This window comes from Vidua chalybeata, chromosome 18 (genome assembly GCF_026979565.1).
Source record: "Vidua chalybeata isolate OUT-0048 chromosome 18, bVidCha1 merged haplotype, whole genome shotgun sequence".
Classification (NCBI taxonomy): Eukaryota; Metazoa; Chordata; class Aves; order Passeriformes; family Viduidae; genus Vidua; species Vidua chalybeata.
In genome coordinates, this window is record NC_071547.1 from 4,637,340 (window position 1) to 4,651,868 (window position 14,529).

The window sequence follows — 14,529 nt, forward strand, 5'->3', positions numbered from 1 at the left end:
TCAGATCCTGGTGGTTTTTTCCGGCTGCGCGGTCCCTGGGAAGGCAGTGAATGGGGAATACCCTGAGCAGGGAGTGCCCAAAATGCTCTGTATTTCCACACTGCTCCCAGATTCCAGAGCCCCCTGTTGCTCGTGGTGAGTGTCCCCTGTGCTGGGGACCCTGCTGTCACCTGGGCTGCTTTTTGCACCCTCCTTGCCCTCATGGTCCTCGCTTTCCCCCATCCCCATCCCTTGGCCTGCTCAGTCCAGCTTTGCTGAGCCTGTCCCTGTGGGCAGGTATGTGGCAGTGACACCTCTGCTGGCTCTGCTGGCACTGTCACCTCTGTCCTTTCTCTTAACGTGGAGAATTTAAACTGATGGTGAAACTGAAGAGGAGGAAAAGCACAGGGGAAGGGCTGGGCCAGGTCCTTGGTGCTGTGTGGAGTGAACTGCCCCAGACAGAGCAGATGGGGAGGGGACAGAACGCCCTGGCATGGTGGCAGCGCAGAGCTGGGGCGTGGTGGTGATGGTTTGTACCTGTGTGTGTGATCCTGTGCTGCCAGGTGAGCTGGGCAGGAGGTGAGGGAGCACATTCTGCAACCGTGCTCAAAATGACCTTGGACTTGATCTCCTTCTCTTGCCTCAGTATTTCCTGGATCAGTCTCCAGACCTTTAAACTGGCAGTGAGAGGATGGGCTGCAGTGCCTTTCTTGCAGGGAACAGGAGGGACAAGTTTTTCGTCAAAAACATGAGGAGGACAAGCTGCCCGTGCTCCCTGCCCCTGCTCAGGGCTGGCACTTGTCACCCCTCTGGACTCCACAAGATCCTTGGGTGCTTGTGGATCTTCCAGCTGTTCAACGGGGGGATGCCATGTGTGGGAAGAGGGAAGAGGTGCCCCCAAACTCCTTTCTGTGGTGTCAGTTCTTGCACTGCTGTTGCAGACAGGAAGGGTCCACATCACCCCAATGTCGTGTTTTAAACAGCACAGGATTGAACTGCATTTCTAAAAATGGGAATGCTAGGACGGCTGGATGCTCGCTGCAGATTCCTGCCTCTACCTACTTATGAGAAGAGGCTTAATTAAATAAATCCTGGTATTTAATTAACCCTTAATATGTTTTCTTCTTGAGGCATGTTTGCTGTAATGGCCCAGCCCCAGTTTCCAGTGCAGGTTGAGGTTTGCAGGGAGCTCACAGCTCAGAACTTCAAAAGCTGATGAAGACACTCCCCAAACACGCAGAGTTTGCAAAATGTCAGGGTGGGATTCAACCAACCCTTGCAAATGTGTTAATTACCTGATATTAATTGGCAACCTAACCACCAGAGGCCACATCCCCAAGGTGCCAAAGCAGGAATGCTCTGTGTTCCAGTGTGGAGAGACTGGCAAAAATCCTGCTGTTCGGATAGAGGAAAGTAAATGATCCTAAAAGTGAATTTCATTAATTTTTAACTTGGGATAGTTTCTCACAAAAGCAGCTATCCTGAGGTTTCTCACAAAGCCCCTGAGTTGCTTTGAAGTGCATGGAAATTTCCATCAGTTGCCACTTCCATGCAGTGCAGGAGACAGCGGCTGGTGGAGCAGCTCTGGAGAGGCAGCAGCTCTGTCCTGTGCAGGAAGAGAAACCATTCCAACCCTGTGCCAACAAGGGCTCCTCAGGAGATGTTCACCATCAGCTGGGGTTGGATTGTGGGAGCTCCTCCAAGGGGTGGTGGCAGCCCCAGGAGTTTCCATGCCCTGTTTTGATCCTCTGCTCCACAAGCCCAAGCCTTTGGCTCCCGGGTGGCCGTGGCAGATGAACCAGTTTGGCTGTGGCCCGTGCCCAGGGCTGGGTGTGATGGGGGGCACTGGGGGCTGTGCCGGTGAGCCCAGCTGGGAGTGCTGGTCCTCAGACACCCTCCTGCCAGGCTCAGGCACGTGGCACCGAAGAACCTGGAGTATTTATAGCCCTTGTTAACATGCATGAATGGACACGCTGAGTCCTGGCACAAACATCTGCCCAGGTGGGTGCTGTCCTGGCAACACCCCGAGCTCTCTCTGCTGCCTTAAGGTGCTCCAGCACCTATTTCAGAGAGGCCTTTTCCAAAGGAAAATGGAGCTGAAAATTCAAAGGCTGATTCACAGCTGTAGCAATCCCTGGGTAAATCCTGCAGAGAGGCCCAGTTTGTACAGACACCAGCACCTGACTGATGCAGGGCAAGGGGCTGACAGCCTTGGGTCCCTACCCAGCCCTGCAGCACTGGGGGATGGAGGACTGTACAACAGGGATTTTGTTACCCTGGGATTGGGAATCTCAGGGCAACACGAAGTGGTTTGGGATGGAAGAGACCTTAAAGTCCATCTCATTCACGGAGACACCTTCTGTTATCCCAGGTTGCTCCAAGCCCCATCTAACCTGGCTTTGGACACTTCCAGGGATGGGGCAGCCACAGCTTCTCTGGCCAACCTGTGCCAGGGCCCCAGCACCTTCACAAGGAAGCATTTCTTCCTAAACTCCAATCTAAACCTCCCCTTTGTCAGTTGAAGTTCTCCTTTTGTTTGCTTTGAGTGCAGTGACTGAGGTGGAGCAATCCATGCTCTGGCATTTCCACTGAGCTGTGGATGTACCTCACAGCCATGAAAAACGAGCTCAGATCCAGGAGACAACAGCACAGGGATGTGTTAAGCCAGTCCTTAAGCACAAGGAAGTATGGTGCTGTTTCCTGGAGCATTTCTTGGGAAGTGAAAGCATTTCTGCAAGGCTTTGGCAGCCGTGTTGGAACAACATGTGAGCGCTTAGGAGTTATCAGAGAGCTCTGTGATAGTGCAGCACCAAGATTATCTGTGCTGGTTCAGTGGATTTTCTGAGTAGTCTCCAGGAGCTGAGAGGTTGTTGGGGAGGAAGATGCTGCCATCACTGCACGCAGCTCAGGGTTGTTGCTGGTTTAGTGACTGACCTGGCCCTTGAGTGGATGAGTTTGAGCTTTTTATAGTTCAGCAAATGGAACACAGATCCTCGGCTTTATCGCCGTGACTAAGGACGTGTTGTTGTTGGCTTTGTTACAGGAGTGCGCTGAAATCTGAGTCACTCTTCTGCTTGGCAAAACAAAAGCAGACTCCCAGGAAATCTGCATCCCTTTGTTCTCCCCACAGCCCCCCGAGTCTGGCCATGTGCTGCTGGCTGATAGCACAGGGATCGGGATGGGGCCATGTCCTCACCCAAACCAGTGCAGGCAAAACCACCAGGGATTATATAACTAGCAACAATCCCACACCCACTGGTTCTTCCCTCTGTTGCAATGAAACCTCCGTGACGGTGCAATCTAACAGCTCCTTCCTACTGGAGAGCATTATACATACAAATTTGACACTCAATTATCCTTGTTTTTTAGTCAAGGATTCCTTGGCTATGGCTGCTTTCAGCAGCTGAAGTTCGACAGCCTCTGCCTTCCCAAACTTCTCCTTTCTGGAGGAAGAAAAACTGTGTGGACACCACGATGTAACCCCACAGGCCCTGCACCCCCTCTTTCCAGGGCCTGGCAGAGCTCAGCCTTCACAAGGACATTGGACTGAGTGTTTAACAAACTAGTCCCTTTAAAACAGGACTCTCTCTCCTGCCTTCCTTCTCCCAGCCCTGTTCCCGAGTCAAACTTGAGGATGGGAGAGGCAGAAACAGGGCCCCATGGGCAGTGGGATTTTATTAGGAAGACAGTGCCAGTGCCCTGTGCTCTGAGCCAGGCACTTGCTCTCTGTGTAGCTCTGCACTGATTTCCATGGTGGATGAGCAAGAAGAGGTGGGAAAGGAGCTTTTAAGGACAGCTGCTAAGGTGGTGATGGAGAGTGGGAGGATTTCCTGTTTTCCTTTATGCAGATTATATGTAGTGGGCAGTGGAGCACCTTCCTGCAGTGCTCAGTGCCTGAGGTGTGTGGGGAGCCTGTTTCCTCCTGGGGCTCATCCTGAGCTGCCACCAATAGTTCTGGCTTTTGTGGGAGCAGTTACCTGGTGGAAGGTTGCAAGGCAGGGCACTGAAATGCTTCCCTGCTGAGGGCCAGAGCATTTCAGTGCCACGTGGGCCTGGGAAGGGTAGCAGGGGAGCACTGGAAGATCAGTGCTCCCCTGACCCAGACGAGCTGTTTTTGCATACACCTCCACCTCTTCACATAACAGGAGCAACTGGCTCAGCAGGAAGAGATGGAGACTGCTCCTGGCTGGAACAAAGGAGGGGATCTGCCGAAATCAGGCAGGGGTGAGACAGGAATGAGACAGAGCAGGGGCTGAGGGGGGGTCTGCCTGGGCCCCCCTCCCCCCAGTGTTTGTTCCTGCCTTCAGTGTGCAGGTGTGTCATGGGCAGTGTCCATGTGCCATTTGCAATTAACCCATTTCTCCACTGCAGGGCACTGACAGGCCGTGTGAGAGGAGCTAAATCACCGGAGCAGCCCCACTGGTGCACGGAACATGCACTGCTGCTCCCTGGTTTATGCCATTCTTAGCTCAGTTCTGAAGAGATCCCAGCCTGGAAGTTAATTGTATGGTGGAGAGGAGAAACAGTGGCATTACTCATCTGAGGAGTGGAACCTTTTGTTTGAAAACTGTATCTGAAGAATGGAAACGTCATAGATAAGGGACCTGTCATTCTTTTCTGAGTGCAGGCACTCCTTCACTGTAGATTGCTGCTTGTCATGCCTCTGACGGCTCCAGGAAACTCATAAAACAGAGGGTCAAAGCTCAGATGTCTGCGAGATGGGTCTGGAAATGTCTGTTCACTATTGCCATCCACACTGCAGGGTGGAATTACAGCCCTAATTCATATACATGGGGTGAGAGGCCAGGGCTCTGCATTTAACTCTGCCCCTTTTGGGGTCACCTCTGCTCTGCTAAGTGCTGATAAACGCAGCGGGACAAAGATTCATGCAGGGTCTCAGGTGGGGACAGAGCACAGAGGAAGAATCTTTCCAGGAGCCAGGGCTGTGCCACATGCCAGCTCCTGTCCTTGCCCTCTGCTCACTGCAGGACACACACCGGGGTGTTGGAGCATGTCCAGGGAAGGGAACAGAGCTGGAAAAGGGTCTGGAGCAGCTGAGGGAGCTGAGAAAGGGGCTCAGCCTGGAGAAAAGGAAGCTCAGGGAAGACCTTCTGGCTCTCCACATCTCCTGACAAGAGCAGCCAGGTGAGGATCATGCTCTGCTCCCAGGAAACAAGGGAAAAAAACAGAGGAAATGGTTTCAGGCTGTGCCAGAGGAAGTTTAGACTTGACATTGTGGAAATTTCTTCACAGAAAGGATTGTCAGGCATTGGAACAGACTGCCCAGGGAGGTGGAGGAGTTCCATCCCTGAAGGGATTTAACGGATGTGTCAGTGTGGAGCTCGGGGACATGGGTGGCCTGGGCAGGGCTGTGGTTGCACTCGATGGTTGAACCCAAATAATTCCATGATTCTAAGGGAGCAGCAGGGTGAGGTGTCACTGGGGTGGCAGTGGGGTGGCAATTCTCCTGCCTGGTGCCAGAGCTGGGTGCAAGGGCTGGCTGTGACGGCCGGGGGGGTTCCCATCTCCCCACTGCAGCACTGCCGGTCCCACAGTTCTGTGCTGGCCCCGCACTACAGCCACTCCCTTTCCCACAGGTTCAGCGTGTCCCCAAGGCAAGAAGGGCCAGGTGAGGGTGAGGATCTGGCCCCTGCAGCCCCACACGGGTCGGGCCTGGCCTGCTCCACGCCCCGCAGCGCTGCCATTCCCCCAGAGCAGCTCCTGCCCCGGGCCTGCCGCAGCTCGCGCCAGCCCGACTTTCTGTGGCCACTTTGAAGCTCCCAGGTCTCATCTCCCGGGGCATTCACAAAGGCTCCTCCTCGAACAGTGGGAAACAAGACAGCAGCTCCTTGGGAACACGGCTGCTCTCTTGAAATGTCCATTTGAATGCAGCTCCCAGGGCTGTGGAGCTGCCGGAGCCTGGCGTGCCCAGTTCTCCGGCTCTGTCGCTGTGTGGGTGCTTTTGTGGAGGGAGCTGCCATTAAGTGGCTCCTGAATAACTGATCAGGAGCTAATCCTTGTTCCTTATGAGTTGTTGAGAGCCCCGTGTGCTGGAGCAGGGGTTCCCAGCCATGGGTGGAACAAGAACCGCTTCAAAGAGGTGTAAGAGGCAGGAACACCCTCCTTGCAGAGGCGCTGATCCAAGCCATGGATCGCCCTCGTCTGCGCCGGAGCTGCAGGGAGGGGAAAGGTGGCTGAGGGGATGGGTTATGGCTTGGCTTCTGGAAAAGTGAAAAGACAAATGAGTCACGGAATTGGGATCCCTTGGTGTGGTGAAGATAAAAGGGTTGTTCAGGTGGGGAAAACACCTATATTATCCTGGTTTGGGAGCAAGGGGGGGAAGCTGTGGGAAAGCGATCTTAATTTAAATGGGATGTGGGTGGGAACAGAGGAGGCGAGGTGAGCTCCATAGTCCTGCTGCTGTTACAGGGCTGGATGTTTTTGCTGCTGAAACTTTTCCTTTTGCTCCCATCCATGCACCTGCGAAGGGGCAGCTACAGAGACACTGTCTGGCTCCCTTGGAATGGATCACGGAGAGATCCAGTGGCGCCACTTGGTCAGGACCCCTGTGCCTGCAACGGAAGGAGATTTGGGCTGCTTAAGGCAGATGAATGAATTCCCCATGGAGGGCAGGGACACAGGACCTGCTGCCTGGCCTTCCCCTGTCCTGCCAAGAGCTGGGATGAGGACATGGAGATGCATTTTCCTTGTGCCATGGCATCACCCTGGCCCGTGGCCAGCCCATCATCCACACTCTCCTTCCTCCTGCCGTGAGTCACGGCCTCGCCTCGGAGCTGACTTTGGCCTCCTCGGCAGAGAGCCACACCTTTGGTAATGACAAAAAGCAGCATTTGGAGCTTTTGAACTGTGACAGCTGTGGCATGGAGAGGATGCCAGTGGGCAGATCCCATGACTCCGGTGACATTCCTGAGGAGGGAACTGAGCAGGAACACTCCCTGGTCTGAGCAGAAATGTTCCCTTTCTGATTTTCTCTGCTCTGAGGCAAAGTTCCCTAGATGGGACTCCACAGTTGTGCTGCCCTGAGGGTGGCAGAAGGACAGTGGTGGCCAAAGGGCTGCCACTGGTGGCCACAAAATTGGATTTTTTACCTGGTGTGTGACAAGCCAATAATGACACACTTGAAAAAGACATTGATTATTTATTTCAGGGTTTTGCAGCCTGGGTGCTCAATGTATTCCACAAATCCAGCATGCCCCACTGGACTTTCCTGCTAGTGTTTATACACAGAAATTCAGAGTTAGTAACTTTCCAAGCACAATCCTTTTTTAGGATTTGTCAGTAATTTCCATACAAGTTGCTTTCTCCACGTGCCCAGGGGAAGGGTCTTCACCTGGGCAGGGTCTTTCTAACCTGTAGGTGTGATTTTTATTATTATAACAAACCAGCTTTGAAAGTTACCAATGTTTACATAAACATACATCAACTTCTTAATTCAGGTCCTTAAAGCTTGTAGTTTCAGGGTGCCCTTGACTAAGGGATGCAGCTGTTGCCTGTTCCACTGATTGGAATCATAGAATCCCAGAGCAGCTGGCGTGGGAAGGGTGCTCTGGAGATCATCCAGTCCAACCCCTCTGCCAAGGCAGGGTCACCTGGAGCAGGTGACACAGGATTGCATCCAGGTGGGTCTGGAATGTGTCCAGAAAGGGACACTCCACACCCTCCCTGGGCAGCTGTCCCAGTGCTCAGCCACCCTCCATGGGAAGAGCTTCTTCCTCATATTGAGGTGGATCTTGTGTTTACTGCTCCTTGTCACCGGGCACCACCGAACAGAACCTGGCACCATCCTCTTGGCACACGATTTGAGATGTTTGTATGGATTGGTGAGATTCCTTCCAATCTTCCCTTCTCCAGACTGACCAGGCCCAGCTCCTGCAGTCTCTCCTCATCACAAAGATGCACCATATCCCTCATTAACCTTGTGGCCGCTGCTGCACCCTCTCCAGCAGCTCCCTTTTTCATTTGTCCCTGTCCAGAAGTGGACACAATCAGATAATCCTGACACACCCCACATTTTCCAACACTACCCACACCCAGCCCCTGTCCCTCGGGACGGCGGGGCCGGGACTCGAACCCGCGGCCCCAGCGGAGCAGGTGGAGCGGGGCGGAGCCAATCGCGGCCGCGCCGCGCGGGGGAAGCCCCGCCCACGGCCCGCACCGCGCGGTCACCATGGCAACAGCGGCGCTTCCCGCGGGGCCCCGCGGCCGCCGGGGCGAAGGGGCCGGACCGGCACCGGGGCGGGACATTCCCGCCTCCCGCCGCCCTCCTGCCGCCCTCCCGCCGCCTTCCCGCAGCCCCTCGCTCCGGGGAAGCGCCGAGGGACGGCCCCCTGCCCGCCCCGCCCCCGGCCGTGCCCGGCCGCCGCTCGCCGCCGCCGCCGCCGCGGGGGAAAGGCCGCTGCGCGCCCAACTTCACTTCAAGCAACTTCCCCGGTGCGGCGGAGCCGGCGCCCGGTTTTGCGGAGGGAGCAGCCGGTGGTTTGGCTGGGTGAGTGCTGCCGGCGAGGCCACGGTGGAGGGCGAGGCGGCGCTGGGACAAAGGCGGGCAGTGCTCGCTCACCCTTAGGGCCGGCACGGGAATCCCTTCCCCGCTCCCCCGGGGGTGCCTCGCCCTCCCTCGGCGGCTCCGGGGGAACGGGGAGCGGGTCCCGTGGCGTGCGGTGCGCTCGCCGCTCCCGCATGGCCCCTCGCCCTGCTGCCGGACCTCCTCGCTGCTTCTTTCTCGCTGCGTCAGAGCCAAGGGCTCGTGTCCTCGTGTGTTAAAAAGAAGGGAAAAGCCCCTCTCCAAAAAAACCCGTCCTGTGGTTCTAAATCGGCGGCTGGAGGTGGGGAGGGGGTCGTAGGTGGTTTTTGGTGGATGGTGTTGTTGCTCGTGGCTCTGTGGATTAGAGCGTAATTTTGTAATCCATGAGGGCTGCAATTATCTGTTCCTCGCTGGATTAGGGATGATAATGTGCTTGGAGGTCTTAAATGGACAAATAAAGATGCTCCCCCTTTCTCTCCCCCCTGGTTTACAGCCGGGCGACGGCTCCTTGGGCAGAGCAGGAGGGATTCAGGCATTCCCGAGAGTGGTATGTGACTCCTTAATGCCTTGGATTTCTGGAAATACATTATCCGCTCGTTAAAATTACTTCGAAGTGCCAGATTAAAGTCATCATGCTGCTTTTTAATTGAAGAGGCACATAGCTTTGTTTGTTGGCATCGCGTGTACACAGAATCTCAGGATAGTTTGGGTTGGAAAGGATCTTAAAGCTCATCTCATTCCACCCCCCACCCCCCCCCCGCTAAGGGCATATATTTTTTGTTTTGAAAGCACTTGGGCGGACAGATTTGTGTTGTTCTGGTGATATGCAGCTCATTTGATAATTTTTCCTCGTAACTCCAAATCCAAGCGGTTTATATGTGCACGGAGAGACGCGGAGTGCTGCTCCAAAAGATCACGTGGAGGTCAGTTCCTTGAATTTGCACGGAGTTCTGCGCTCGGATTTGGGAGGGAGCAGCACTGGGATTGTGGATGGGTGAAGCTAATCAGTGAAATCCCAGAATTTCCTGTGTGCTGCTGCACGGAGCTGGGTGGAAAGCTTTGCCTTCCTGAGCCTGCCTGCAGCATTGTTGCTGTTTTTGCCTTTCTCCCGTCTGGAGGTGGGAGATTAATCCCGTGGATTCAGGTATTGACTTGACTTCTATTTCTGTGGCGTAATCCGGGTGATTCTGATTTGTGTGTGAGGAATGGGATTAGAGGAAATCACACTTGGCAGATGGCGGAGCTCTTCTGTGCCATTAGGAGATTTTGTAACCTTTGATTATACCTGCAGGTCTGGTAATAGAGCTCAGGCTCTTTGGGGTTTGGTAATAGAATTCCATTCCAGATCAAATATTGCTCATGATAAATTACTGGGATCACATTAAAGGAGCTGCAGCAAACAGAAATCGATGTTTTGTCCAAACTGGTGCTTTACTCCAGGGTGATAATTGCAGGCAATTTTCCCTGTCTGCTGAGGGGTAAACTCTGTTTCCAGGGTAACTGGGAAGTTGTTCAGCTGCTTCTGAGGTACTTTTTTTGCCAGAGCTGAAGGTTGTTGGCATTTTCTTTTCCTTGTCTCTCCTCCACAAACCAGAAGGATTTGCATCTTTCTAGCGACCACATGAAAATGGGAGTTTTCTTTGTTTTCCTGTGACGTTTGCAGGGTGTGTAGGGAAGCAGACAGTTGTGTGGCAGAAATGCTAATAAAGCTGCCTGGCAGCTTAATCCAGGTAAAGACTTTCTCAAAAAAAAAAAAAAAATCTTTCCAGAATTTATAAACTTTCCCCCTCTTTTGTTTTTTGGCTAGGATTTTCTTCGCAGCGTGCCTTGCCTTTTCCTGTAAGAATTATCAAGGATATTTATTAGTAAGTAAAGCTATAAAACCTTTGTGCTTCAGAGTAGTTAAGGAGGTTGGAATCCTATTTAAATAGATGTTGTAGCCTGTAATTCCCTTTTGATTGGTGTAGAGTTTATTGAAAATGGGTGTGTAAACTTTTCCTCTGTTTCAGACAATGCCCTGAGCTAATTCTAAGCTAAGTGTTTCCTTCCCAATGTATAGAAGGCACAGAACCAAGTCACTCTGGAGTGTCACAGTATGGAAAGTCCCTAAAAGGAGGCAAAGTCTAGGACGGTTTCCAACTCGAATACTTTGGTTTGTCGTTTTTGCTGTCTCATTTTATATGTGGCAGTAAAGGACGTACACAGCCCCAGCCCCAGGGTTGTGCTCACGCTGCAGTTCTGGAGCTGCTGCTCTTATGGCAGGAGAAAGGGCACAGCACCCATCTGTGCTCCTCCTCACGCAGCTCTGGCCTGACGAGATAACCAGGGATTCAGAAAATTTCCATGGCTGATGATGAAGCAGTTTTTCCCTCTGCCATACTGAGGCTTTGTGAAGCTGCAGGATTTTATTTTTTTTTTTTTAATTTCTGTTTTCAAGCATGTGCAGCACCATCACCTTGGGTGTTAATTGAGCCCCTTAAATGTGCAGACTCCTCTGGCAGTGGCAATAGGCTTCCCAAATGCCTGATTTCTACCAAAGGGGAAAAAACCCAGTTACAACTTGAAAATAGGCTTTACTGAAAGCAGGAATTTCAGACTTTCTGCTTCATAAGTTTACCAGCCCTTCCTGCCTCATGTGCTCAAGGTGACATTCAGACCACATGTGAAAGAAGCAAGTCCTGACCAGCAGGTCCAAGGTGGATGGAGAGCTCAGGTATTCCTGCTCCTGGGATTCTTTGCACAGCTCTGTGATTTCTCTTGGGTGTTGTCCTGGACTCTGATCCATTCAGCACTCATGTTTCTCTGGCTATTAGATAATTTTGAAACCAGTCCTGTCACCTGCCCGCTCTTTGGCACGTGTTTGGTTACTGCAGAGTGAAAAAGGAGCTCAGTCTCTGTGGTGAGGAATGTGTTGCTCTTCACTCCCTGGTCCTTGCCCTGGAGTTATTCCCTGTTTGGTTGTTGCTCATGGAGCTTCCTCCCTTCTGGCAGATTTTCCAAGTAACATGTGAATCAAATTGATATGATTTCTCTGTCCTTGAGTTTGTAAACAGAGATAAGAAAACTTCCCACCGTCTTGAAAATTCTGGTGTAGTGTTGTGGGGAGTGCTCTGCAGATCAGGGACAGGACTTGGGATCACATTGGAGAGGATTTCCCTGAGTGTGTCAGTTAGGGACATCTTACAGTTGTGATTTCTTCTCCTGGCTGCTCATGTGTTTAAAAATGGTGCTGGTTTCTTATTGGGCAGTTTCAAAGATCAAGGTATTTCTCCAAGCCATGGTGTGTTTTCTCAAATTGATACTTCACAGAAGTTGATAACTTGGCACTGTTCCCTATCCAGGGGAAGTGTCCTTTGGCAATGCATTGGTCATGTGAAAAATTTGACTAATAAAAGGGTGTGTCTAAATGCAGATTGGAGTGTTCTTCATCCATTTATGTGTAATGTTGATGTTCTTTCCTTATTTTCAAGCTGTTTATTTTACTGGGATGTTTTCTTGCATGAGGTTTGAAGTCTTTCACTTCCCGAGCTGGGTGAGTGTCCATGATGCTGTTGGTTATAGGGAGGTGTGCAGTGCTGCAGCCTTTCTAGTCATTGATTTTATAAATTTATTTATTTCTTAGGGTAGGTGCAGCTTGTTCAATTCTCAAGTAGCAGGCAGCATTTGGGGAGGAAGGGTCCATTCCAGTGAATCCTTTATGGAGCAGGAGATCCTGCTGTGTGCTGCTTGGAAAAGCGAGACTGAAATAAATGCTCAATCCTGCAAGCGAGACTGAAATAAATGCTCAATCCTGCAAGCCCAGGCATGAAGCTTGTGGTGATGCTGTGAGCCCAGTCTGTATCACTGGTTTGTGTTTGGTGCACAGGGGTGACTGGAACCTGGGAATGTTGCAATGTTTTTTAGGTGTGTTTTTAGTTTGTGTGTTAGAATTGCCCAAAGGCACTGTAGGGCAAAAGCCACAGATTTTTCGCTTTTGCTTCAGAAATCTCTTTAAATGAGGAGTCCCTGATTGTGGTAGTAGGATTTGCAGTGCAAACCACTGCGTGGTTGTCTTGAGCTTGCAGCAAAAGAGACTGGAATAATAACATCAGGAGAGCTGAGGAATTCTTTCCACAGCAACCAGTCTTGAATCCTAATCATGGCTCTCGGAGTGACCACAGGCTTGGTAGGTTAAGCTATTAAGCTTAACTGGAAGACTCCATGCTTGACAAACTCGAGATGCACCTGCCCTAGGCAGCTGGATGTGCAGACTTTTCCTAAAAATCTCCAGAAGCTGGCTCTTGGGTTGTCTGGGTATGTGCTGCCAGTGAGATGTGACTGCTGATTCCAAGGAGATGCTTTTCTTGCTGGGTTAGAAGTGAAGTTGGTTCTCTGTTCTCTTGTCCTTCATTGACTCTCAGTGAGATTGAAGAACATCCATGAACTTCTGAACTCTCAGGCCATTCTTTTCAAGCTGTGTTTCAGGAATAATTCAAAAAATTTACAAGTAACAAAGCCAGAGCAAGTCAGTTGCTCTTTGCCTTGAGAGGGCTTCTAGAGGTCAGGAAGACTTTCCGTGTCTTGAGTTCTGTTAACTGGCAGGAAAACCAAATTCTTGCGAAGACCTGGATCTTGTGTGTTGCCAAAATATACTAAATTTAGTGTGGTGACTGTTTTATCTATTTGCAGCTATTGCTTAAAAAAACCTCTAAGGTTTCCCTTTTGTTCTTGTAATTGGTATGACCTGAATATCTGATCACAAAAGGATATTTAAGTCTACTGGGTGATGATTTTCCTCAGGCCTAGGCTTAAAGAATTCAGGCTCTTAAAATTAAGCTGTTAACGGGCGCATACTTTATCTTTAGATTCTTTTCTCAAATCAAGGAGGTTTATTTTCTTGGTTCCCACTGTCTTTGGTTTGTTCTGGGAATATGTAATGCTGGAACTTTTGCAAACAAAGACACTTTCAAACAGCTTGGGGATATTTTTCAGTGCATCTGTATAAATAGGAGATCATTAATACATATTTTTGCACTTCCTGAATGCCTTACACTTATATTGAGACAATGGGAGTTGAGTTTTCTTTTTATGCTCTTCATCTCTACAAAACACGCTTGAGGAGAGGAAATGAATGTTTTCTGAGGGTTATGTGATTGTGGTGATGCAGCTTGAGCAGTCCAGGGCACAGAGAGGGTTATTATCCAAAACACTGCTTGTTTGTGGTTGAGTCATGTCCAATGAGCACACACTTAAACATTGGGGGTGGGGGGATCTGGGCTCTTTTAAAACCACTTACAGAGCTGTTCATTAAAAGTTCTTACCAGAATTAAGTGCCAAAACTTCCAGTTTTGGGCTAGAGTAAAGCCTCTGCTTGCCTGAAAGGAGATAGTGTTGGTCTTGAAGCAGTGTGAGAACTGAAAGCTTCTTACTATTGTAGTAATTACGAGTCAGGATGGTCATTAGGCTGGTGTAACGAGCAGGAAAAGATAACAATTCAGTTGCTGGAGGTTTGGTGTCTCCCCGGTTTTCACTTGGAGGGAAGAAGCGTGTGCACTCCAGCAGCTCCTCCAAAGAGCGATGCCGCAGCATGGGCAGCTTTGGAGTAAGGCTTGAATTACTGTACACGGTTAGATGGGCTTTACTGTGGGGAGGGAGGAGATCTGAGCCTTGTTTCCAGGTCAAAACACCCCTTTCATTTGGCTGGGGGCTGGGAATCGCCAGGAGCCGAGTGGGCTGTTAACTCCAGCTCCGGGCTTGACCCAGTTCCTGCGCAGAGCTCCGGGAAGCGCCTGTGCTCCTCCAAAAGGGCAATTCCAGCTCTGCTGCAGGGGCAGCGCTGGGATGCCGAGGAGATGGATGGCAAAGAGAGGGGAAAAAGAAGTTAGCTGCATTCTGTTGTTTGAATCTAAACTACGTGGGTTTAGTGCATTGGGGAGGAGGTGAAGAAGTGAAGATACTCAGCCTGTACTTTTAGTTTTTCTTTGATTTTCATAGTTACCCTTCGTGGTTTCCAGGGGTAGGAAGCTGCC

The 14,529-nt window shown here is 51.1% G+C and overlaps 1 protein-coding gene across 4 annotated transcripts in view; it reads left to right on the top strand.

Moving 5' to 3' along the window:
- The first annotated feature begins 8,203 nt into the window (after positions 1–8,203).
- Positions 8,204–14,529, top strand: part of KIAA1671 (KIAA1671 ortholog) — a 64,881-nt gene continuing 58,555 nt past the window's right edge. For 2 of the 4 annotated variants that reach the window (XR_008434094.1, XM_053959763.1), the window contains exon 1: positions 8,204–8,485. The gene's annotated coding sequence lies outside the window, so the exon portion shown is untranslated. Of the gene's footprint in view, positions 8,486–9,014; positions 9,069–10,328; positions 10,387–14,529 lie in introns of those variants that run through there. The other 2 variants (XM_053959764.1, XM_053959765.1) reach the window with 2 other exon arrangements.